This window comes from Phaenicophaeus curvirostris, chromosome 1 (assembly GCF_032191515.1).
Source record: "Phaenicophaeus curvirostris isolate KB17595 chromosome 1, BPBGC_Pcur_1.0, whole genome shotgun sequence".
Classification (NCBI taxonomy): domain Eukaryota; kingdom Metazoa; phylum Chordata; class Aves; order Cuculiformes; family Cuculidae; genus Phaenicophaeus; species Phaenicophaeus curvirostris.
Genome location: NC_091392.1, coordinates 187,577,621 through 187,600,844, shown reverse-complemented (window position 1 = coordinate 187,600,844; position 23,224 = coordinate 187,577,621). Strand labels below are relative to the sequence as shown.

The 23,224-nt window shown below is 43.7% G+C and overlaps 2 protein-coding genes across 2 annotated transcripts in view; one reads left to right on the top strand and one right to left on the bottom strand.

Moving 5' to 3' along the window:
• The window catches only part of RASL11A (RAS like family 11 member A), a 427,718-nt gene that overhangs the window by 307,390 nt on the left and 97,104 nt on the right, over positions 1-23,224 (top strand). The window lies entirely within an intron of this gene.
• Positions 15,550-23,224, bottom strand: part of USP12 (ubiquitin specific peptidase 12) — a 75,930-nt gene continuing 68,255 nt past the window's right edge. The window contains exon 10 of the transcript XR_011339652.1: positions 15,550-15,561. The gene's annotated coding sequence lies outside the window, so the exon portion shown is untranslated. The remainder of the gene's footprint in view (positions 15,562-23,224) is intronic.

Sequence of the window (23,224 nt, the reverse complement as noted above, 5' to 3'; positions counted from 1 at the left end):
CCAATCTCTTTTTAAAACTCTTGTCATAACAAAACATGATGTGCTTTCATGTCACTGTCTGGTTACTTTTGTCTTTCATTGCAAATATCCAATATTATTGCCTGGTATGACTTTTCTCCATTTGGGCTGCCATCTGAGACGGTACAAGTCTGGACTAGCTGTGATTTGATTTCAGACTGAATTATTACTGAACACAGAGAAAAGACAGAGTGGGGCAGGGAGGAACAACCCTAGCCCCTCACAGCTGTCATCCTTCCTGGCGTAGCACCTGTATCATGCAGCAGTAGAGAGAATTCACTCAGACTGCAGGAGGTTTTGCACTTTGGCAAGTGCCTACAGACCATCACAGGAGGTGGTGTGTCCCTCAAGGGGGAAAATGGGGAAGGAAGAAGCACGGCTCCATGCTTACTGAGAGGATATTTATTCAGGAGAGGAATGTCTGGACTCCTGTTGTTTCCAAACTTTTTATTAGGTAAAATGAAGAGCATGTGCAGGAGGGACTGAAAACCACCTGAGACTTGCTGGGGGAGTGAAGATTTAGGGCCAAATCCCACACTGCTGGGATGTGGATTGGTCCTAGCTGAATCCTCACTGTGGTAAAGACAGATACTCTTTAACAGCACCAGAGCAGTCTGTTTTCTGAGGAAGGATATAACTTGCTCACAGCCAGTAGGAAGGGTTTGCTTAATTGCAGCGGGAACTGGATGCAGCCTTGGCAGAACAACACATCTTCCTGATCCAGATGGGAGAGGGCTTGGTTGCTACTGCTCAGGCAGCAATACAACCTGTGAAGGAGGAGACTGGGATCATCATGGCAGTACTGACAAAATAATGCAAACAAGAGCATCAGTGCTAATAATCAAACAGTTGTTGCTCCAGATTTTAAAACTTTGATAAAAATCACATTTGTTTTGAAGTGGAATGGTTGTATAAAGATGTGACATCAAACCTTACTAACCTGATTTCTTTCCAGAGAAGGAATAGTGTCTGACCCTGCCACCAAGTCTTTGTAGTGGGAAGGTGAGCAGGACCTGCTTACCCAGCTTTACTCCAGAGCCAGGCTAAGCAGCTCCTTTTTTCTGCTTGCTCAGGTCTGGCTGGGGGGAGGACAGGACAAATGCCACGTCTTTCATCTGCTCCCACCACACAAGACAGTTGGCCAGTCACAGCAGCAGATGGTGAGCTGGTAGCCTGGTGTCATGGTCTTGTAGCAGTATGTGTTTTTCTCCTGCCCCAGACTTAATGTGGGTGGTCTGGTTGAGATTGCCTTGCAGCAGCATCCTTGGGCTGTGTAGACTAAAGGATCTCACCCTCATTAGGGGAAAAGCTGTGGAGACAGAAAAACCTGGTACAGTTGGGCTTGATGATCTCAAAGGTCTTTTCCAACCTAGTGATTCTATGACCTGGAAGAAGGTGATGAGAGAGGAATACTTGTGAAAATGCAGGGTAAGGAGGCAGGGGATGCAGACAGCTTCCCCATTGGGCACTGTGGTCTGTATGTCTTAGTGGTGGTACCTCATATGTGGCAAAACAGTGATTGCTTTTTGCTGTAAGGAAGCTCCTTTCATAATTATAAGAAGAAACAGGCACCTTTAGGGCATAACATCCTGCAGAAGGTCAACAAACAGGTCAGTGCCCCTGAAGGAAGCCCAGAGTGACAACTCGGCAACTTTCAGAAGTTGAAGACCAGTGAAAGGACTTCCACACCTTCTGCACTGCATTAATGGGGAATTTCGGTTCTGTAAGCAGTATCCAGCTGCACAAGCAAAATTACTGCAGGTTCGAAAGGTGACAGCGAATCAAGGAACAGGTATTGCAATATCAGTTTGAAACATGTACACAGAATGATGGAGGGAAAACCTAATGCCTTGGGAAACAGTTTCGCTTGAAGTATCAGATATAAGCTAAGACACAAACCCATACTGGACATGCACTCTTCATGCCTTTGGATTTGAACAGTGGTGTATGTGAGAACATTAGAAACTGCTCAAGGAGGATGAGTTGTGCATTAGCTGGAAGACGGTACAGATGAGGAGGAATTTCCATCAAGATGTTACTTGCTCTTGTGAAACAGCAGGAAAATAAGGAACAATTTCAACTTCAACAGTTCAAACTTGAACTATTGTTTTAGTTTAAAAAAGTCATTGATGGAAGGAATATTTATTCTTGTTATTTATCAATGGTATGAAAACACAGAGGCAGAAAAAGACCTGTAATTTTCTTGAGTTACAGGTTATGATTGGAGAAGATGAGGTATTATTGGCATGTGACACTTTTGGTCTGTTCCCATAATATATGGTAGGAATGTTACCGCTTCAACGCTCTCAGTGCTCTTTGATCAGCTGCCTGCTGGGCTGTCTGTCTGATGCCTGGAATTCACTCCAGTGCAGAGAGACTGTCCAGAGATACCACACTGTCAAAGTGCTCTGAGAAGCATTACATTTTTTTTTTAGAAGCAAACATAGAAGAGCTCAATAACTTTCACAAGCAAGGAAAATGTTTTGAAAGGAAAACAAACAAAATGGGAAGTTAAAAATCTTTTTTTTCCCCCCATTTATTTTGAGCCTGCTTCTGTACATGAAAACTGGCACAGGCTGCATTTCTTTATTGATGGTTTGTGCTTCATTTCTATATATGAAATACAAGAAGCAGACATGTCTCTCTTGGAAACGGGACTTATTTCTGCTTCCCAAATGTCAATCACCATTTTAAAAAGTCGCTCTATTTCATTTCTCTCTGCCCTGTGCTGTGGCTGATGGCCACATGTGGAAAAAGATAACAGGTTTCTCACATCTCCTGATTAACATGGAAGGTTAAATATGTCTAGCTTGTAAAGACTTCCCAGCTTCTTCTCTGAGTAGTATGAGTAGCTTCCTGACCTCCTTGCAATTACTGCTCTCTGTACATCACTGCTGTCCAGGCAGGAGCTCCAGCCTGGAGCAGCAGGCAGCCCTTCTCACCACTGCATGCTCCAAACCTCAAAGCAAGCCTGGACAACCTGGAGGTGAAAACACAGCTGGCTGCGCAGGAAGAAAGGAGAAATTTCAGGGCAAGGGTAGAACCCTTTGTTAACTCATTCCTGCTCTCACAAGTTGCAAGTTCTTCACCAGCTGAGCACTGGGACTCCTCTGTGCTAGCCAACAGATTTACCACGTGTTCAGGGTGTGATTAAGAAAATTCTTGTTTTTACTCAAAACTTTTACTTGCTTTTGTGGCAATTTGAATGTAATGAAAGGCACAAGGAAAATGGAAATAGTAGCAATTTGTGAGATGGCAGGAGGTGGAGTTATTCAAGTGTCCTTTCTAAAACTTAGGAAACCACAGCAGAAAATAAGAGAATACAGAGCTTGTTTTCTTTTCAGTTATCTTAAGTCCTGTAAAAAGTAAAACATGGCTGAAGATGGATTATATCCATTCACTACATCTCTGCTTTCAGTGCTTTTTGCTGCATTTGAGTTCATCTATTACTTAAGAAAAAGTATACACATGAAACCAATAAATTTTTAAATTAAAATACTCAGGTAATTTTTAAATTCCATTTGGCCTTTAAGCTGCCCTCAACCTCTGTTATCTAGCAGGCCCATCTCAAGCCCAGTCCTCCAAACCCAGAGGATTGCTTCTGGTTCAGCTCTACCATCCTAGACTGACATCTTTTCAGACGGTCTGAATTCTGGCACTTCCTAACTTCTGAGGATTTATTGTTTCAACCTGGGCTGTCTCTCTAGCATAAACTTTCTTACGTGTAACATGAGAGAATTTTTATAAACAAATATAAGATATAAGACATATAAAATATGTATAAGTCCATTGTATAGGTGCACATAAGACGACGGGCACTGACACAGCAGAAGTCTAGGAGGAGGTGGGCTCAGATCCAGGCTGGGGACTGGCATTTTGCAAGCTGCAGGTGTTCTTCACACCCACCAGGCAGACCATCACCTCCAGTGTCAGGCAGACAGCATTTTTGTCTACTGGTTTTGCATGTAGCAATGGAGCCACATGACCCATCTTCTGGGCCATGTCATCATCTGGAGACACTTTTCTGGATGCAGACTGTGAATGAAGATTATCATTGTAAGGAGAACAGAAGGAACTGGTATCTCTACAAGACATGTTAAGAGAGAAATTTGTCTCTGCTCCCGTTTAAATTGCATAACCCGTATTGTTAATCTCCCTTTTTTAATACAAAGGGATTTGTTTGGAATTAGGTCTGCCAATGTTTTTGCCTTATTAACAATGTTACTCATCTCAGAGCTCAGGTAATTATTAGCAATTTTATATTCTGCAGCTGGTAGCTTTCTTGACTGTTATTATTATTAGCATTTTTATTTCTAAATCCTTTGAGATAATCTGGAATTCAGGGGAAGGCATCTGGCATTCCTTTATATCCCTTGTGGGAGCTTTGAGATTGCTCATTTAAGTTTTAATTGCTTTTTTTGCAGCTTTATATTTTTAGATGGCTTCTTATGGACCTATGCCATTATCATGAAATCATTCTCACAGACAATACAGACACAGTGGTCTGGCACATACCAGGTCTGCTCAAAGGTTTATTACTGTGATCAAGAGGTAGAGAAATAACACAGGAATTTACACGTATGCAAAGCCTTAATAATTAAACAGGCTTTTCCAGGAACAGTGACACTAAGAAATGCTGGTTTCCTTGGAGGAAGCTCTTTCACAGCCACTCCTGGTCCCCTTCCCAGCTCTCACATCATGCTGTCCACATTGCAGCCCTCCTAAATGTCCTATGCATGTGGCAGCAGGTGCTGGGGATGGTGTGGAGCAACTTCTCTTCATAATGCTCAGTTGGTGCGGATGTTGACTTGCCAAATGGCTGATGGCCCTAGGGAGAAATCAGGCTTCAATTACTCAAGATTTTCCCTCGTTGTGTGCATCAATTTGTCTTTCCAGTTCATAGTCACTGATCATCACTAAATCTGTGAGATTTAGACGCTTGCGGTCTCTACATCACTGTCAAATTTGGCTCAAATAGGCTGAAGGTGTCGAATGGTCAGATGGACATTGCAATCCACCTAAGTTGATTGTTTGAGCCTTGGGTTCCTTCATCAGCAAAGAGGAACAAAGAGGCACTTCTAGATTCCCATGTCATGTCTTGGCCAGCTTTCTTGCCCACATACCAGAACCACTTGATCTAGTGACCATCTTCCAGATGACTGCAGCTTGGTGAAGCAACTCCTACCTAGATGAAATGGATGAATTTCCATTGAGCTTTTCCTCCCTGTCGTGTGACTTTTCCCCTAGCCTGCCTGCCTGCCTGGGAACAAAGAGGAATTTGTCAGCATGAAGAAATTTCTTACCGAGTTAGTGCTTGGATCATTCCATCTGTTTGATGGAATAAAGGCCTGCCATACCAGTTTGTTACTAATTATTTCTTAAGGTATCAGCCTGAATAAACATCAAAAGTTTTCAGATAGCATTTAATGTCTTTTCAATCCATCTGTTCCTCATGCTTCAGGGATTGTTTCTGTGATTTGAGCCTCCATTTCTTCCTACAATGACAGATTTTCTCCCTTCTGGTGTGGGGCCTCTCCCTTCTAAGAAGTCTTTCTGCAAGGAAACAAATAACAGAAGGAATGCTGATGTTTTGTCTTCGGTCTCCACACCACTGAAAATGAGCTAAACACTCTCCACTCATTTCCTTTCATTTCATCAGTTCCTTTAATTTTTATCCTTTCTCTTTATTTGGCTGATGCCAGCCCCGCTGTCTCCACAGAATCAATGAGAAATGAAGCTGCGAGTCAACCCACAGCACTTTGACAAGACTGTGAAGTGGTTTCAGGACTGAAATAGTGACAGCTGCTTCAGATCAGGGGCTGCATTAGCTGAGGAAGAGGAAGGATTTTTTGTGCCTTCACAACAACTTCAGCAAGTTTGGTTTTCCAGTCTAAGAGTGTTCAGAACAAATACAACAACTAAAACCCGCCTCCATAAGGTGGATAAGTGCCTTATTCATCAGAAGAGTGTCTGGACTGTGACTCTACAGAAACACCTCTTAACCTTGTAGACATGCTGTCAAGGAATATCTATATCTGAGAGATATATTTAGTATCTGTGAACTGAACTTGATTGTGTGGACAAATGGAAGTTTAGCATTTGTCCAGAAAGGTGATTGTAGCTTTCTTTGTTGGCTGGATACAAAAACCAAAGATGCAATATTTTCTATGCATGGTTAAGTGAGAACAGTGGGATGTTGAACAGAATTTTTACTTATTAAATGACAAAGTGGAAGGTTAACTTTTTTTAAATAACAGAGCAGAATGTTAATTTATGATACAATGTATCTTTGATAAAATTATAGCAAATGCTAGGGAAAAAAATATAGCTTATTATATCACCCACAGTAGTTAAAGCATGCTTGGAAATTAGTATGCAAGATGCAGGGAATGGGATCTAAGAGATGTGATGTCTAAAAGTAATTCGCTGAACATCTCCCCTGGGTGGTGTTCCTGGGTGCTCTGCCAGGTACCTTCAAGGCAGACAGGGCCACCCTGGATTTAGCACTTAGAAGGGTCTGTCCCCCGGTCCTTGCATAGCTGCCCCTGCATGGGAATGAGCGCGAGAAGAGATGCAGGTGACTACACATGAATGGTGACACCATCCTACTGCTTCCAAGGCATTTGTTTGGGACTGACAGATGTGAGATAGGACTTATGGAGACTGATGCTCTTGGGAACACTGTACTGCAGGACACAGGGCACTGAGGAGAGCACCTGAGGTCCATCTGCTGCAGCCTTTCCACTGGTGACAAGATTTCCATCCACCACACCATAATACACCTTTGATCAGCCATTCATGAACCTATATGGTACTACATGGTATATAGCTTATAAGCACTCTCTGGATATTGTGTGCACGTCTAATGTCCATAGCTCAATAAACATGCTGAATAATGTGTATTCAAAGAAAATGCTAGAAGTGAGATAATCTAAACAGTTGCTGTCTAAGGCACTGTGGAATAGATTACGTAGAAAGCAGAAGATTATCTGAGAAACAAACAGACAACTAAAAGCTGTCCAGTGAATCACTCTCCAAAGTGCCTATTTCTTGCCTTTGATTTTAAAGGGTATCAGACAAGTTCCTCAGGGACAGATGCCTTATTGCAGTCACCTAAACTCAGATGAGATGTCTGACCAGTGATATGAAGAGCGTCACTCAGAGTGAGCCAGGCACTGGAAGACTTTCCCTGTAACTAAGGTTAACTCTGTTTGGTCACATTTTACTGAGCAGCTAGATGTTCTCGGGAGCTGCAGTGTTCTGGCAGAGGATGTCTTGCTCCGGTCATTTTGACCCATTCAACTCATTGCAAACTTGGTTGTCAGAGAAAATACGGAAACCCAGAAAGAGGCAGAAGAAAAAGTGCTCATCTAAAGCCACAGGAAAGAGATGATGTAAAGCATAACAGAAGACAAAGAGGGAAAAATACATGGAAAAGATCTAGCCTAAAGTTAAGTTGAGGGGTGGGGAAATTAAAAATGAAAGAAAGAACAGAACTAGCACTTGAAACAGAGAAGAAAGATGCTGAAAAGAAAGATGCTGGGGAGAAAGAAGTGCAGTAAATTGACAGAAATGCAGCAATACATGCTGCAGAGAAATCCTCTCAGCTGGCTCAGAGAATCTGTCTCCATTAAAGTTTCATAGTGAAGGCTCTGTGGGATTTTCAATATTTTAAAAGTGTTTCTGAAGGTAGCCAAGGGAAGATGCGCTGGTAAGTCTTGAAAGGCTAATGCATTGAATTTTATTATGTCTTCAAATAGCATGGGACGGTGTCTAACTCTGAGCTGCTTTCAGAGAGCACGCCTGCCTTGCTGTGCTCCCTCCTCTCATTATAATGTCCCTGATTGGGGTGTTTTACATCCTCTGCTTTTCTCCCTTGTGATCAGTGATGGTGATGAGACAGGAGCAGGACTGTTGAAGACAGAAGCTGGGAATTGCAGGGCTGATGAAGGGCTGCTGGGCCACCAACCTCACAGCACTGAGGTAACACGCTCATGCCTTGCAGAGAAGCAGAAGCAGAAAGACAAGGTCAAGGGAAAGGGTTCCATCATGTGTCCCCTGATGCAGAAGATAAAAAACATTGGTTTCATTTGTGCAGACAGGAGCAATGAGTATCATCCTGGTGACTGATAGGTGGTAGCTTCAACTGCCCTGGCACAGGACACAAAGACACCAAGAAGAGACAATTTGTCCTTTCTTGAAGCCACGTCTGTTTAGGGGACAGTGAAAGACCTAAGGGAAACTAGCTCACAAATGCAAAGGCTTTTACAGGCAGGTTGATTTCACTTTTGCCAGGTGCAGAGGTGTGGGTTGAAGAAAGAAGGCATGGATATATGCTTCGAAGCCACAAAGCGAAGCAGCAATGTGGCAGGTCTCTGCATGGAGGATCATCCCTGATGCACAAACACAGCCCAGCTCCTCGCTTCTGCTTTGGCAGCAGCTGTCAAGCTGTCTCCTTCTTCTTGTATTCAAAGTACCACGCCGGCAAAATCATAGAATCATAGAATCACTAGGTTGGAAAGGACCAATGGATCATCAAGTCCAACCATTCCCATCAATCACTAAACCATGACTAGCCTGGTCTCGTCATCCTACTCCTTTACATCTAGTTTAAAGCTCTGTTTACGAGCCTAGCTAGATTTTTAGTAAGGACTTTAGTCCCCCTAGGAGACAAGCGTGCCCCATCCGTAGTAAGAAAGCCTAGGGGTGTGTGGGCCACCCCATGATCAGAGAACCCAAAGCCTCTCTCCTCACACCAGACACAGAGACAGGTATTAATCAAATCCTTCTTTTTGTTCTCTTGCTCCTCATTCCTTAGTGCTGGAATGGAGCTAAACACTACCTGTGCCCCAGAGCCCTCTATCATTCTCCCCAGAATTCTCTCTTGATGGCTTTCTGCTTTCTGCGCTGTGTGTCATCATTGCCTATTTGAAATACTATCAGAGAGTAATAATCTGTCTCCTTGTCCAGGGAAGGAAGTTTTCTAGTTACCTCCTTCACTGATGCCCCTGGTAAACAGCAGACCTCCCTGTGGAGTGGGTCCAGTCTGCAGATGGGTCCCTCTGTTCCTTTTAGAAAGGAATCCTCTAAGACAATCACTCTCTCTTTTTTTTACGGAGGATGTTTTTATGTTTGTTTGAGGATGGTGCAGCCTAGGGAATGTTTCTAGGCTGTGGGAGCCTTCTTCTTCACCCTTGGGGATGGATTCCACCTGCAGTGCTTCATATTTGTTCTTCAGGGTAATCTGGGGGTTTGTTGTTTCAGTGGGGGCTGCGGGTTTCCTGCGCCGGGCAGGAACTTGCTGCCATTCCCCATCTCTTGAAAGTTATAAAATAACATGATTCATTCTCATGGCGCACTCTTTCTTCTAATCCTCAACTTTTAGGGACTCCCAGTCCCCCAGGATGCCGTACGTCCTCCGCACCCAGCCCCGTGACACGCTTCCAGGGATTATAACAGTAGAAACAACCAGTCGAGAAAGGTGGCCAGGAGTTCCCTGGGCTGTTTTGATAGGAATGGTTGGACTCAATGATCTGGTGGGTCTCTTCCAACCTGGTTGTTCTATGATTCTATGATTCTGTTTTCTCGGCAGAGCTGCGGTCCCCGCCGGGTGGCAGCATCGGCCCAGGCTGCTCTGGATGCTCTGGATGCTCTGGACGCTCTGGACACTCTGGATGCTCTGGATGCTCCGGCAGCGGCCCCTGCCTGTCAGGGGCTTCGTGTTGGAGGGCTTGTGTGTCTCATTGTGTCATCCCGAATCTCAGTAACTTCAAACAACAGCCTGGAAATAAGCTTGTATGTGTCATGGTCCTCATATGAACAGTATGAACCTCACTCATCACCTCACAACGTAGAGTTGGCTGTGTTGCAAAACATTTGGTACAAGGATTGGACGCCAAAAACTTCTATAGAATCATAGAATGGTTTGGGTTGGAAGGGGCCTTAAAGATCATCCAGTTCCAACCCCCCTGCCATGGACAGGGACACCTCCCACTAGATCAGGCTGCTCAAAGCCCCATCCAGCCTGGGCCTGAACACTTCCCAGGGCTGGGGCAACCACAACTTCAGGCAACCTGTGCCAGTGCCCCACCACCCTCTTTGCAAAGAATTTCTTCCTAATGTTTAATCTAAGTCTTCCACTCCCTCCAATTTATAGCCATTAATTGGAGTGCTATATAGCATTTATGTTAGTTATCCCCTTTTTTACAATTAAAGCATTTGGCCTAAGATTAAGACACCCACATTTAAGCATTCAGCTGCACACCGAGTGTGTAACACACCTAGCATCAGCAGAGATCTTGTCAATGGGCTCAGCTACTGATTTGGAGGAGGAGTAGTAGCCTTGGGACAGGCTGCACTGCTACCCTGTCTACAGCACTGCCTCTGGGGGTAGTTTAGAGGCTGGTCTGGCATGTAGCAACCTATAGGCATGTTGCTAAATTTAGGGGGAGTTCAATGAAAATTGGACTCCTCCTCTTATGTGGGTACTTCAGGACAGCACACATCTAAGCAGGGCAGAGATGCAACACGACAGTCTCACCAGGATGGCATCGAACCAAAGGTGGATGCTACTGAACCAGTTAATTAATTTAGAAAATGAGAACTGGAGACCAGTTATCCAGATTCAGCCACAAACTCCATCTTCCTCTTGCCTCTAGCAGATACTGTTAGTGGCAAATGCCAAAGGAAAACAAAGGACAGAAAAGTGCCTGTAATACCTCCTTTGCTCAGCCTCTGTTATACTTCCAGCTCGAAGGCTTTCAGCAGAACCCTCTTCCAAGTATCTGTCTGTGTAATGAAGAAAGAAGTCAGACCATGCGGTGAGAAGGAACTTATTGCACTGAGTGCTTTCCTATCATGACTTGTCTGGCTGGAATGTGGCAGGAGCCAAGTTCCTTCCCATGACTACACAAGGAAAACAACATGGTGGCTCAGACACAGAGGTCTCCATTTGGCACATGCATAAAACCAGATGGGAGGAATCCCGTTTTTACCAGGTTGTAGGTTCAAGAAAGGCACCTCCACCAAGTAGCCATTCTGGTTTGTGCTGCATGGTTCTGTGCTAGTGCTGCTCATTGACAATTTTTACATATTTTTCAGTGAGAAAGCATGCAGAATGTTATCTGTTTAATGGTTCACAGAGAACCATGAATGCCAAGAAAACAACAGAAGTAATAAGTAATTGTTCCTAGAAAATGTGATCCAATGTTTGCCTGAAAATTTATTTTCAGAATGATTGAAATTCAAACAAGATATTGGACAAAACTTGAACTGAGGCAGCAAAGAGCACTGAAGATGTTTCAAATTTTTTCTTCATAATTCACCTGTTGAGTCCAGGTGATGAAACCTGAAACCTGTTCTCCTTTGCAAGAATTTCTTTCATGTGCATTTCTTTCCTTTCGGTATCTGTGAAAGTAGTTTGAGGGGGTTTAGATCTCTTTCCCTACCAAAGAAAAAAATAGAGATACTTTTCCAAACCAAGTGGCACATGCAAGATTCTGCTGCAAGAAGGCTTTCTCTTCCTTTCAGCCAGCTGCCCTGCTCTAGGTTTCCTATTCCGATAGGTATACAGAGACAGAGCCAAAAAAATGTTCATTATGAGGGAGGGAGAGACTATCACACTCTTCTCCATCTCCCTTTCTCCTCTGTGGCTGAGCTCTGCCTGCACCATCTCCATGGGACTGCAGCGTGTTTGGCCCGTGGGCAACATAAGCAAAGGGGCGTCTGTGCTCTCCCCACTACAGAGCCCAGCACAGACATGATGAAACCTTGGCCAAAGTCTGAGAGCTTCAGTTCCCAAATGACTAATGCTACTTAAAAGTAGAAGCCAAGATAAGATAACATAAAATTATTTGTTGTCAGCCCCAATAGCAGGGCAGAGTTATCTTTTCTCTCTGATAAACTGAATGGGTTTGACCTAGATTATAACCTCGGGTTTGAATTTAGAGATAAGTATGGTCATAGCAGATCTGTGCCAAGAATCAGAAGCAACTTGTAGCAGTGATGATCCAATGTTTCACAAGGGTATATGGGCCAGAGGAGACTGCACCATCTGGGCAATACGGTCAGGCAGATGCTCACCTCCACTCCACATCTGGAGTGGCCTGGGACAGAGGACAATGTAAAGCTAACTGTATCACCTGTGGCAGGAATAGAGCTAAATCCAGGTACTTGAGAGTTTACAGCCACAACAGTAGATTTAACTATCGCTTTACTGGGCTTAAGTGAGCTGCAAGACTGATCTAAATTTAACTTGCGTTATAGGGTCAGCAGTCTCTTTACAAGCTTCCTCAAGAGACGAGTGTCAAATTAGGGCTATATCAATAGATAAAGGGGAAAAAATAAAGCCATTGATGGCCATAGATTTCCCAGCTGATATCTTTATACTCTGCTATAAAATCCTATCACCCTTCATTTACAGAAAGTAAAAATTGTTGACATCTCTTTCAAATGCTAATCATTAGGAAGCAACTGGAACTAAATATAATTAAAATCAAATAATGTTCATCTTTTATTGAGGGGTAACAACGCTCAGTATCTTCTGCTATTTATGTTTCCAGATAATCTGAGCCATTAGATTGGGACCAGATGCTGGAGCCCCTCCAGCTGCTGCAAGACTGAGCCTCTGAGCATTGCAGGTGCCATCCCAACCCAGTGCTGCAGCTGGGTACTTGGTTTATAGGAGGTTTTGAAAAATGGAATGCTTTGCTTGGGAACAAATGGTTTTTAAGGCAAAGAGGGCTCTGTTCTCTCTGCCTGACTGGAGCCAGGGCAGCACCTGGGTGCAGCAAGGACGCCCGGCTGCAGCAGCAGACCTTTGTGCACCATAAAGAGCTGGACTTTGGCAAAACTCAGCCCTTGGACTTTCAAACATCTGCACCTACTGACCCAGCAAAGGGGATTTTTGAGGTCACGGCACCTGCAAAATGAGCTGGGCTTTGCTGGAAGGTCCCCTAAGGCTTCAGAGGATGTCTCTGAGCAGTGAGAGCCCTTTGAGAACACCCAGCCCCTGACTTGGAAGAGGCCATCTCCTGTCCCACTGACCTGCCCACTCAGGGACCCTTCCCAGCGTGCCCCAGGCAGTGTGAGTCAGGGTCTGTATGTGTGACAGAAATTCTTGGCAGACAGCAAAAGGAAGGGACCTGCCTGTGCCACACCTGGGAGTCCTGCATGGTTGTCCTTGTGTTTTGCTCATGGAGGTTTCTCTTTCCTAGTCATTTCTTTAGCTGTCAGGACCCACACTATGCCGTACATCTACTCCAAGTAAAATGTCTATCTATGTAGTCTGTGGAGAGAGTTAGTTACTTCCAAGGGGTTATTAAACCTAGTCTCTTATAAACTGTCCTCAGGAAATGCCTGTCTACCTCCCTTGCTTGTTCCAGTGATCAGTTTAAGGCTAAATATCTACATTTTGCAAGACTGAAGTCAGCCATCTGGCGAGATGAATCCTCCACAATCACAGAGTACTCCGTGACAGACATTAACTACACAGCTCCTAGATATAAATTATTGAGCCCCCTTTATACATACACTTGTAGAAGAATATAGCTAAACCTAGCACACAGCATACCCAAGCTAAACTACACATTTCTTTTCACCACCCCTTCATCCCAGACCATTGCTACCTAATGTACTCTTGTCATAAATCCATCCCCTTTGCAGAGTTTGGGGACCCACCTCTGAATCACCCTGGTTGCTTAACTGCAGGGTCCACACAGAAAAGAGATGCTGGTGCTGCCCTGTATCTTTGCAGAGGGCAAACGTTACCCACTCCGATAATGTGAAAGAGCTGAGGGTGAAGGGATCTCCTTGTTTTCTCCCTCTGAGTTACCTGGGAGCTGGAAAGGTAAGCACAGCCCTGACTAGGGTAATGGCCTCTGGGCAAACCCCATGCTCTGTGCCTATTTGCACTGCCGAAGTGTTTCTTATCTTTTGGACTTTCAAACCACATTGTTAAAGAAATCCTGGAGTGAATTTATAGCTGCTGATGATTAAAGCACTATATTTAGGCTTCACTGTAACTTAAACACGACATTATGAACTCTGAAACTTTTTTTACATAAGCTCTCCCCCCATAAACAGTGAGCTAAAATACCCGACTTATTTCATTGACTTCAGCCAAGCACAGCACAGTTCCAGTTGTTCATTAGACCTGGAGGACAGCCTCAGACCTTGAATTAACCAGGAAAATACAGATAGCCAGAGAAAATGGCCAGTGAGGATAGCCTAGCTGCAAACTTCATCCCTTGTTAGGAGGAGCCACTTGACTTCAGTCGGCTGTCACACTATGAGGTTTGTTGGATTTTTTTTCAGAAGGACCTCACAGATTTTCAGTCATGAGACCCACCACCCAAGGGGAAGTGCCTGAGTGCAAATCTAGCTTTGAAGGGATTTAGTCCTGGGTAAATATCCTAGGTAAAAACTGTGGATAAAGCCCTGCTGAGCCAGCTGACCTTGGAGAAGGCAGACAGCGTGGTTATCTGAACTTCACTTATCTGAAGCCTCCTGTTGTTTGAGGTGGGACTATGTTGTCCATCTCACACTGAGAGAGGGGATTCTGTGTGCCTTGACCAACCTAAGGCACATGACTCAGTGTCCACAGTTAGATCTCAAGTAGATGAGTGACCTTCTTCTGGAGAACAAAGTGGTTTAGAAATTAAAAGCCCATATGATTCAGGCTGCATAGTTCATACACAGTCATGAGGGGGGAAAGCATAAAAAGTGAAAGGAAGCTGGAATAATTTTGGGGAGATGCTGAGTTGAGATACAGTGGTGAGGCAGTGTGACACCCATTCAGGCAGTTCACGAGGTTTGCATGCCTCAAAGGTTTTCCCTAAAACTTCTGGTCCCTGCTCTGAAGCATCAGGGCAGGCATTTTGGTCACTTTTATGATGATTTTTTATTAGTCTTCTCTTAAAAGCCTGCTGGATCTTCACTACTTCATAGGAATTTAGAGCATCCCATGCCTATCATCATCCCAGCTTTCTGTAGCTATGACATGAGACATACAGTGGCTCCATCTAGACTAGCATATAAAAAGGTCCGCAGTGAAAGAACCTGGAGACCAAGCAGTATAGCTGGCCTGAGCCCATATAGTTAAATTCTCTGCCACAACCATACTGCCCGCTGGGGACTGCAGAAGTGCGAAGCCTTGGGCAATGAGTTCCCCTCGCAGACTGTTCACCTCCTGCCCATATCCAGATCAGCCCCAGTCCTCACTCCGTAACCAGGAATCAGTCACCCCTGTCTAATTAATTCTTCCCAGCCAGGAAAAATAAAAAAATACATCACTGATAACTTAAGCCGGAGTTCCCAGTATTCCCAAAACAGCAGTGTACCTCCACTTGTAGGCTTGATGGTCTCTTGTCTTGTACTGCTGACACAAAGAGTTAAATGAATAAAACCAAAACAAACCACTGGAGAACATGGATGAATTATTCCTAATCCCCTTCTGCTTCACGCACACACACAAAAGCTATTAAAACCTTTTCAGACAAGCAGCAGTGAAAGAAACAGAATGGTATACTTACAATTAATTTTCAGCTTATAAAATCACCTCAGGAATAAAATGTGTATCTGAGTTGTATGACAGTCAAGAGGGGAGAAAAGATAACGCCAGTGAGAGGAGAGCTGATTTATATAGTGTCTGCTGGCTGCCTTTCATTTTCTGAACAGCAAGAGGAGATTAATGATATTGTCACAACAACATTAATGATGCTGTAAAATCGTAAGGACAAAGAGAGCAAGGATTTGATAAAAGTGAGATTTACAGCTGCATCAGTCAATTTAATTATCTTTTACTAGGCTTAAACTAAGCAGTAAGACTAATCTCCATTTAATATGTTTTACAGGGTCTGCAGGCACTTTACAATCCTCCTCCATTCAGAAGTGTCAAATTATGGCAATATTGATAAAAGAGTGGTGTAAATGGTTGTCTAGTCAATCCCCGAACCAGTTAATATCTTTCTTTACTGCATTGTAAAAGCCTATTACACTCAAGTTTTGGAGTGAAATTTGTGGACAGTAATCTGAGTTGATAATGTTTAGAAAACAAGTTTGGAGAAGATAAAGATCCGTGTCCACCTGCCTGCACTTCCAATAAAAGGCAACACTTGCTGCCTCCACACCAGCTCTGCTGTCTGTCCTCCCTCCCTGCCAGACCTATCCCAGACAGTGCTGCTTCTCCTACTATTTCCCTCTCCCCCCCACCCCCAATAATGAGCTTTTATGCTGTGCAAGAGGAAGCAAATCCAAGCAGCATCAGGGCTCCATGACCCATGGGGAGCAGTGGTTTGCCCCAGCATTGCTTTTTTGACTGATGCCTGGGACATGGTGGGACCAGGCACAAGGGCTGGTGGTGGTTCCATCAACTCTGCTCTGCTGGTGCCCTTGTTTGTACAGGAAAGGTAACTGCACCACCAAACCCCACGCAGAGTCTTACCTCTCCCTCCCATAGCAGCAAACAAGCACGGGGATTAAGTAACTGGAAGCCAAATGATTACTTAACTGTATATTAGGGTATTTGTTCTTATTATCAACTGCAAAACCGTGATAGATTTTATGTGTTATTTTTCCATGTGCTCTTTTTAAAAACAGAGTGCCTCAGTTACTTCAGAACACTAGGCTTGACTTTTCATTCTCCATTACTTTGTGGAGTCACTTACACCTCCACAAAGAGGGCATGAAGCACAACCGTCTCCACTTGATGGGCTGTTTTATGGTCACCATGCCCTACCTTTTCACAGATGTATCTTTCTTAGAGCTATAGAGGAGCAAGACTCTGACATTGGCGACAGAGGATAAATACTTATATTTGCAGGTTTTATAAATCTTCAATTTTCAATAAGACTGAAGAAAATGTAGCTCAAAACAGATGGCAGTTCCCAGCAAACTATGCACTTCAAACCTGGGAAGTCACTTGTTTGCTCAACTGTTATTTGACATTTAGCAGTTCAAGAATATCCAAATCTTTCCTTATGAGGCCAAATTGACCTTCCCTGCTCTACAAGCAGAGGAGCATCAGGGGAACTCTTTGGCCAGGTATGACTGGCAGTGAAGAAATGGATTTTGTCCAATTTACAACAGGCTCTCATTCTGAGAACTTGATGATGGAAATCTATATCCTACTTTACCTCTCTTTATTTCATACTGTTGCCTATATTTAAGTGCTGTGGGCCAGCCTGTTGCTTTGAACCATCCTTTCCTCTGGCCAAGTGGCTCTGAAAGCAATTTCTGCCTTCCGGGCAAGGAAGAGAGGCATACTTTATTTTTTGACAATAATCCAGAAAGTTATAGCAAAAAAAATAGTAATAGAAGTCAGCACTTCTGACTTCTAGTTATTTTTGAAACACATTGCAATGCTGTTTTATTATCTGCTTTCTTTAGCTTGCTCACACATCTAATGTTCTAAATCACAGCACGTATCATGGCAAGGAGTGTCCCTCTCACATTGTAGCCTTTAGGTCCTGGGCCCTCAGTGCCCAGCCTAGGAGTCACTGCTCCTGTCCCAGAAAGTGCTGGTGGACATTCCCAGGACAGATGTCTCCTTCTGCAGGACAAGCAACGTGTCAAGCCCTTGCTCAGACCAACCCCAGGGCATTCCTGGAGGATGGATGGTTAGAAAATCAGATGTGTTGTGCATGACAGACTTGGCCAGCCTCTGTTGTGCAGCCCATATTCCCAGCTGCTGCCTCAGCTAGAATCAGCTGGTGGGGCACCACTGATCCGCAGACCCTAGCCTACAGGATGGCATATGGGAGTGGGCTGGAGCTCTGCAACAGCTGGAGAGAGACCTTGTGCACCAGAGCCTTAACAAATTAGGAAGTTGGCAATACATGGCAGTTCCCATCAACCTGACCCCACCAAGACCAATGATCTCCTCAGTGCTTATTTGTCCAGAAAATCTCTGAAAAAGGGTTTTCAGTCAAAGCACTAAATCAACAATAGTCTCAAACTTTACTGCCCATTTCAAGGAATCTCCTCTAAGCCCAGGGAAAGAAGTGTAGAAATCCAAAGTAGTTGTGTCCAAACAAGGTCTTCAGGACTGAGAATCTGTCAATAAACCCTGCAATGTGGTTGTCCATGCAGGAAACAGGGGGAAAAGTCAGTTCAGGATTCTTATCCATCTGATCTTATCAGGGTGGTAAATCTGGTCTTTGATCTTCTGTCAACAATGTACAAAGTTGGAGGCAGCTGCCACCACCTTGCTCAACGATGCAGTCATCAATGTCTCATAAAACATTTATGAAACCTGTAATAAACTGGTGCGATAAGGAGCAGGACATCGCGTTTCAGGAGTCAGCAGCTTCTTGGGGAAGGTCTTCCCTCTAAACTCAGGGCTCCTTTATTTAAAAAGCAAACACAAGCACTGAATGCACCCTGCCATAAAAGCTGGGAAAAGGGAATTTTCACCAGCCCTGGTGCCTGCTGAGTTTGTGTGGCAGGTACTGGCCTTCACCATTTTCCGTTCCCACTCTCCAGTTCTAGAGTAGGAGGGAAAAGAGGGGAGGAGAAGAGGAACTGAATAAAGTTATAACTGCAGAAGGAAGAAGTTATCTACAAATCAGTGGTGGGACTTTTTCTAGAGTAAGGAAGAACTGGAAGTCTGAGGCAAAATATTTATGGTCCGTTTATTTGTAACCTTGATTAATTTTGTGAGATTCTTTGAACTTTGTTCTGTGGCTGAACATGAGGTGGGAAATAATGAAACCCACCTTCTGTTCATATCTTTCCCCAGGTACTGCATCTCTGACATTGGACAAGTCACAGTTCCTGCCTCTTCCTTACTTTCTTTATAAGAAAACTAAATTTGCCTGCCTTGTATGCCCTCTGTGCTTATGGGATTTTTTTTCACATTTTTTTCCAAAAGACTGAATCTCTAATAGAAAATGAGGTGGCTCCAGTGTCCACCCTGAAACAACTAATCCTCAAGAATTTCTTCATACTCAGGTGCTGTGGAGTGATTTTCACTTAGTTCAGCAATATAGAGCACCTCTCAGAAGCACAATGTCCACATTAGCACCATGGTCTTACTGAGCCAGAGTTTAAATACCCATACCACAAGAGGACCGCGTTGATCACTCCTTAGGATATTTCTTGTTCTTTGGAACAATTTTGCTGTGGGAGATGACGTTGGAAAAGTAAACTTCTGCTAGGATCAGGTGTGTATATGTTGCAGTCTTGTTATTCACTTAGAGGATTCAAAATCTTGATTTTTCTCAATGCACAGGAAGGGCAATGACAAAATACATCCATGTTCACAAGTCAAAGCCCCACATCTGGTTAGCACCAAGAACAAATCCTTCTCCGTTTGGTGCCATAAGGCCACATTTTTCATGCATACTCCCTCTTCCTTCGGGTTCTTTTTTCAGCAAAGACACAAAATAACCCCTGAAATATTACTTGAAACATGTAGGTCACTTCCAACTGAAAGTATTCTATCCTATCTCAGAAACATGGAATAATATCTGGCCACTCACATGGCCCACAGGTCTTTTTAAAATTTGCTTGTGTTTTCTGAGATGATTTATTCACAAAGTTCTCTACCTGTTAATTCGGTCTTGTTTCAGGTCACTGATGTCACTAATAATAACTGTTCAGTATTAGCAAGAACTTGAGGCTGGAACAATTCCCAACAAGAGAGATAGATACAATGATAGCTTAATTAGGTATGTGTTATCAGTTGCTTACAGTAATAAAGTACCAATTCTGCCCTTCGTATAACCACAAAACTGTAATAAATTTCAGATTTAGTAATAAATCAATACTATATACACCTTGATTGGGTGATAAAATAGCAGTTACTTTTTAGAAATATATCAAATACACAAAATACTTCTAAATGTTTTTTCACATGCAATATCTTGGATAAAAGTTCTAAGGGTACCAGAGAGCTGTCTGTATTTTCCTGATAGCGAAGGTAACTGACTGAAGTGATTGGTTGCTCTGGCTAGCCTGTACCTCATGCCATTTAGGTGACCTAATTCTCCTTCTCACTTCCTTGCATGTAAACTCAGGACAGAAGAATCTCTGCTTGCAGCAGTCAGATGCAATTAATCAGCTGATTGATCAACCACTGCAGCTTTGTAGCGTGTCTTAATTATGTGAACTTGCTCTATCCCTGTAACAGGTGGTGTTCTACAGGGGAAAAAAAGGTCTTTTAAATGTTCACACATTATCTAACGCCACTCAGAGGCATACAGGCAATGCAATTACTCTGTCGCATGAAATGTGACGATGCGGCATTTCATACGCACTGGTGCAAAGTCAATGTCCAGCACCCTGCGTGGGTGGTCTTCTAGTGAGCCTCTGTGCTCAGACAGTGACCCCAGGACATGAAATTGCTGTTCCAGGGCTTGCTTTTGGATTTGGAAGAAGGATTTGGATCAACTAAACTAGGAGGACAGGAGCCCCCTGCTCCAAACAGCCTAACTCCAACCACGGTCTTCCACTGGGGAACTGTAGGATGTGAGCCCACAACATCATGTTAAATTATCTGCACAAAAAAATTCTGGGTACCACAGTGATGAGACATGCACAAAGAGCTGCATGCAGAGCAAGATGTCTGAAAAAATTAATTTAAATCAATATGAATCCTGGGCTGCACATGCCTGCAGCATCAGTATGCCTTCTGACCACAGCAGAAAGGCTGATGCTGAGGCTGTGGTGCAGAGTCAGTGTAGGTGCTTGCTGGAGCTCTGCACTCTGTGCCAGGAATGAGAGGGATCCTGCATGAAACTGCACAGTGATAGCACGAATGCTTTCTGCACCATGACTGGGCAGTTTTAGAAAGTGAAAATGCTGTGTGATTAAGCATTTTTGCGAGTCCTATAAATCAGAGGACTAGTGACTCTGCTATCTTTTCTTCATTTCTGTTCTTTTCAGCTCTTCTTTCCCCTCTGTTCAAAGGAAACTGCTACTGAAGTTAACTCTTATGCTCTCCTCTCTTTCTTTCACTCTATTCCAAACTTTTCCAATTCTATAATTCTCGTTCTTCTGTTTCTCTTTGCAACCTTCCAAAATCCTGGCAGGCCTATGTCTCCAGTATCTTTTCTCCTGCTCTCTGTCCTTAAAGTCTTCACACTCTTATTTTAAGTGTTGCAGTCAGCAGAGGAAGGAGGTAATATCTGGTAGCCCCGAAGAGGAGTCTGAATTTCTCATAATCTTCTTGTCCTTAGCCACCATGGTCATCACAATTACTAAGCTGGGTACGTATAGAAGAAATGTAAGTGCATCTCTGCACATTCTGTACTGGGGTGTGTAACTTCACAGTAGGTAAGTTCTCCCTTCTTGGGGTCGGAGAAAAGCATGTGCGCCGTCCTGTGCTATCGCCCCCACTAGTAAAATGTGCCAGTGGCATCATTGCCTCCATGGAGATCTGTATCAAGGGAAGAGCAAATCTGCTTTCCCCACACCCTCTAAAATTCAGCACGCTGTAGATTGTCTTCTGCTACATGCTAAGAGGGACTTTGTGCCAAATCCTAGGAAAAGATACATGGAGATGGCTAAGGTGCCTGGAATCAACATGGTGTGATTTCCCACCAAATGGTAGCCCAGGTGAGTCAGGGTTTACAAATCTTCCAGGACTGGTTCATTTAAAAGCAGAATTAGAGGACATTTGCAGAGGATGCAGTGCTCTCTGTTTAGACCAGCTCAAGGTGGACACATTCTGTTCTGCTCTTGCACAGGATGAAGATCAGATGTTAGTAGAAAAAACAGACATTTCCTGCAGTCAGAACTGGGAAAGTGTCCCCACAGAGACTTTTGCCTCTAGAGACTTCACTTCTCTGTCCCATGGGGGTGAACAGGATGTCTCCCCTCTGAGAAAAGGGTTGCTGATCTTCAGGAAAACCCCCAAAAGACAATCTACAGAGAAGTGTATGGCCACTGACCACCTTCAGTGCACACTAACACCCTCCCTCCACTCATCAAGCAGCTCTGTCTTCAAGATCTAAACATTACTTCAGTGGGAGAATATTTTACACTCTTCACACCTTCACTGGACACAGGCTGCATTTTCTTAGGCACCAGAGAAGCCACAGTGAGATACTGGAAGTGAACTTTGCACTTGCATTCATGAAACAACTCTTAATTTCCCCAAATTGTTTGTTCCTGGGCACACAATGCCTTCAGATCTTATTGACTGCAGTAAAATAAGCCTTTACTGAACCTGCCTACTTTCTACCTTACGAATGACTGTCTATGATGTAGTTGGTAAAAAAGAGCAGAACTATGTGTGAAATTTGTTCATTATCCCTAATAAGTAAAATTTGCTTGCTGCAAACTTCTGAGCAATGCTGAAGAAGATTATGGATAAATGCAACCACAGTGATTCAGCTCTCCAAATTTCAAAGGTTTTCAGATTATGCTCAAGGAAGCTGGATGTAACTTATGAAAAGGCTTTTGTTAAGAGTGCACAGCATTCTTTGTACCAGTTAGTGCCAAGAAATTTCATGTTGCATAGAACTGTTGTTTCTGCAAAGTGCCTGAATTTGAATGGGTGAGACAGCAGGGGAGATTCAAAATCCCACTGCTTCACATACACAGAAAAATCAATAGAGCCCTTTCCTGGTGTCAAGAAAAAGTCATGCCTTTCTGTGTTTCAAAGAAAGAAGGACCACAGTAGATAGCAACCTGATTGTAGCACAGACTTATCTGCAAGGCTCAGCCTCCTGGAACCAGACAAACCCTTTTGATAAGCTCCAGCCCCACGGAAGAGTGAAATTCAGCAGCCAGGATCAGGCTCTATGCAGCCCTCTGTGTTCTATGGAAACTTCTACAGGGATTTGACAAACTCAAGCAGAAAGTGAGTCTGTCTGGTCTAGCTGAAGGCCTTGCGAGTATTGATACCTGGTTTGCTGACTGTTACTACACGCTCATGCTCACCCATGACTCTGTGCCTTATGTAAGTGGCATGTAAGGCAGTGGGCCATAAAATCTGGATGTGTGAAGATGTGACAAAAACTGCTGATATGTTACTGGGTGATGGTGGGAAGTAAACATCCTTCCATTTCCTAACGCCTTCTTGGTAAATGTAAAAGAATAAATCTCTTGGCCTGAACACCTTTCTTGCTAGTCAGAGTAGAGGAAACATGCTCTTCAGAAGGGCAGGCAGACTCTTGTATTGGAGATAGCTGTTTCTGCACCCTTCTCCGACCCGATAAAGATGCCTTCTATGTAGCATGGCTGGTGCCTTTTCTTAGAACTA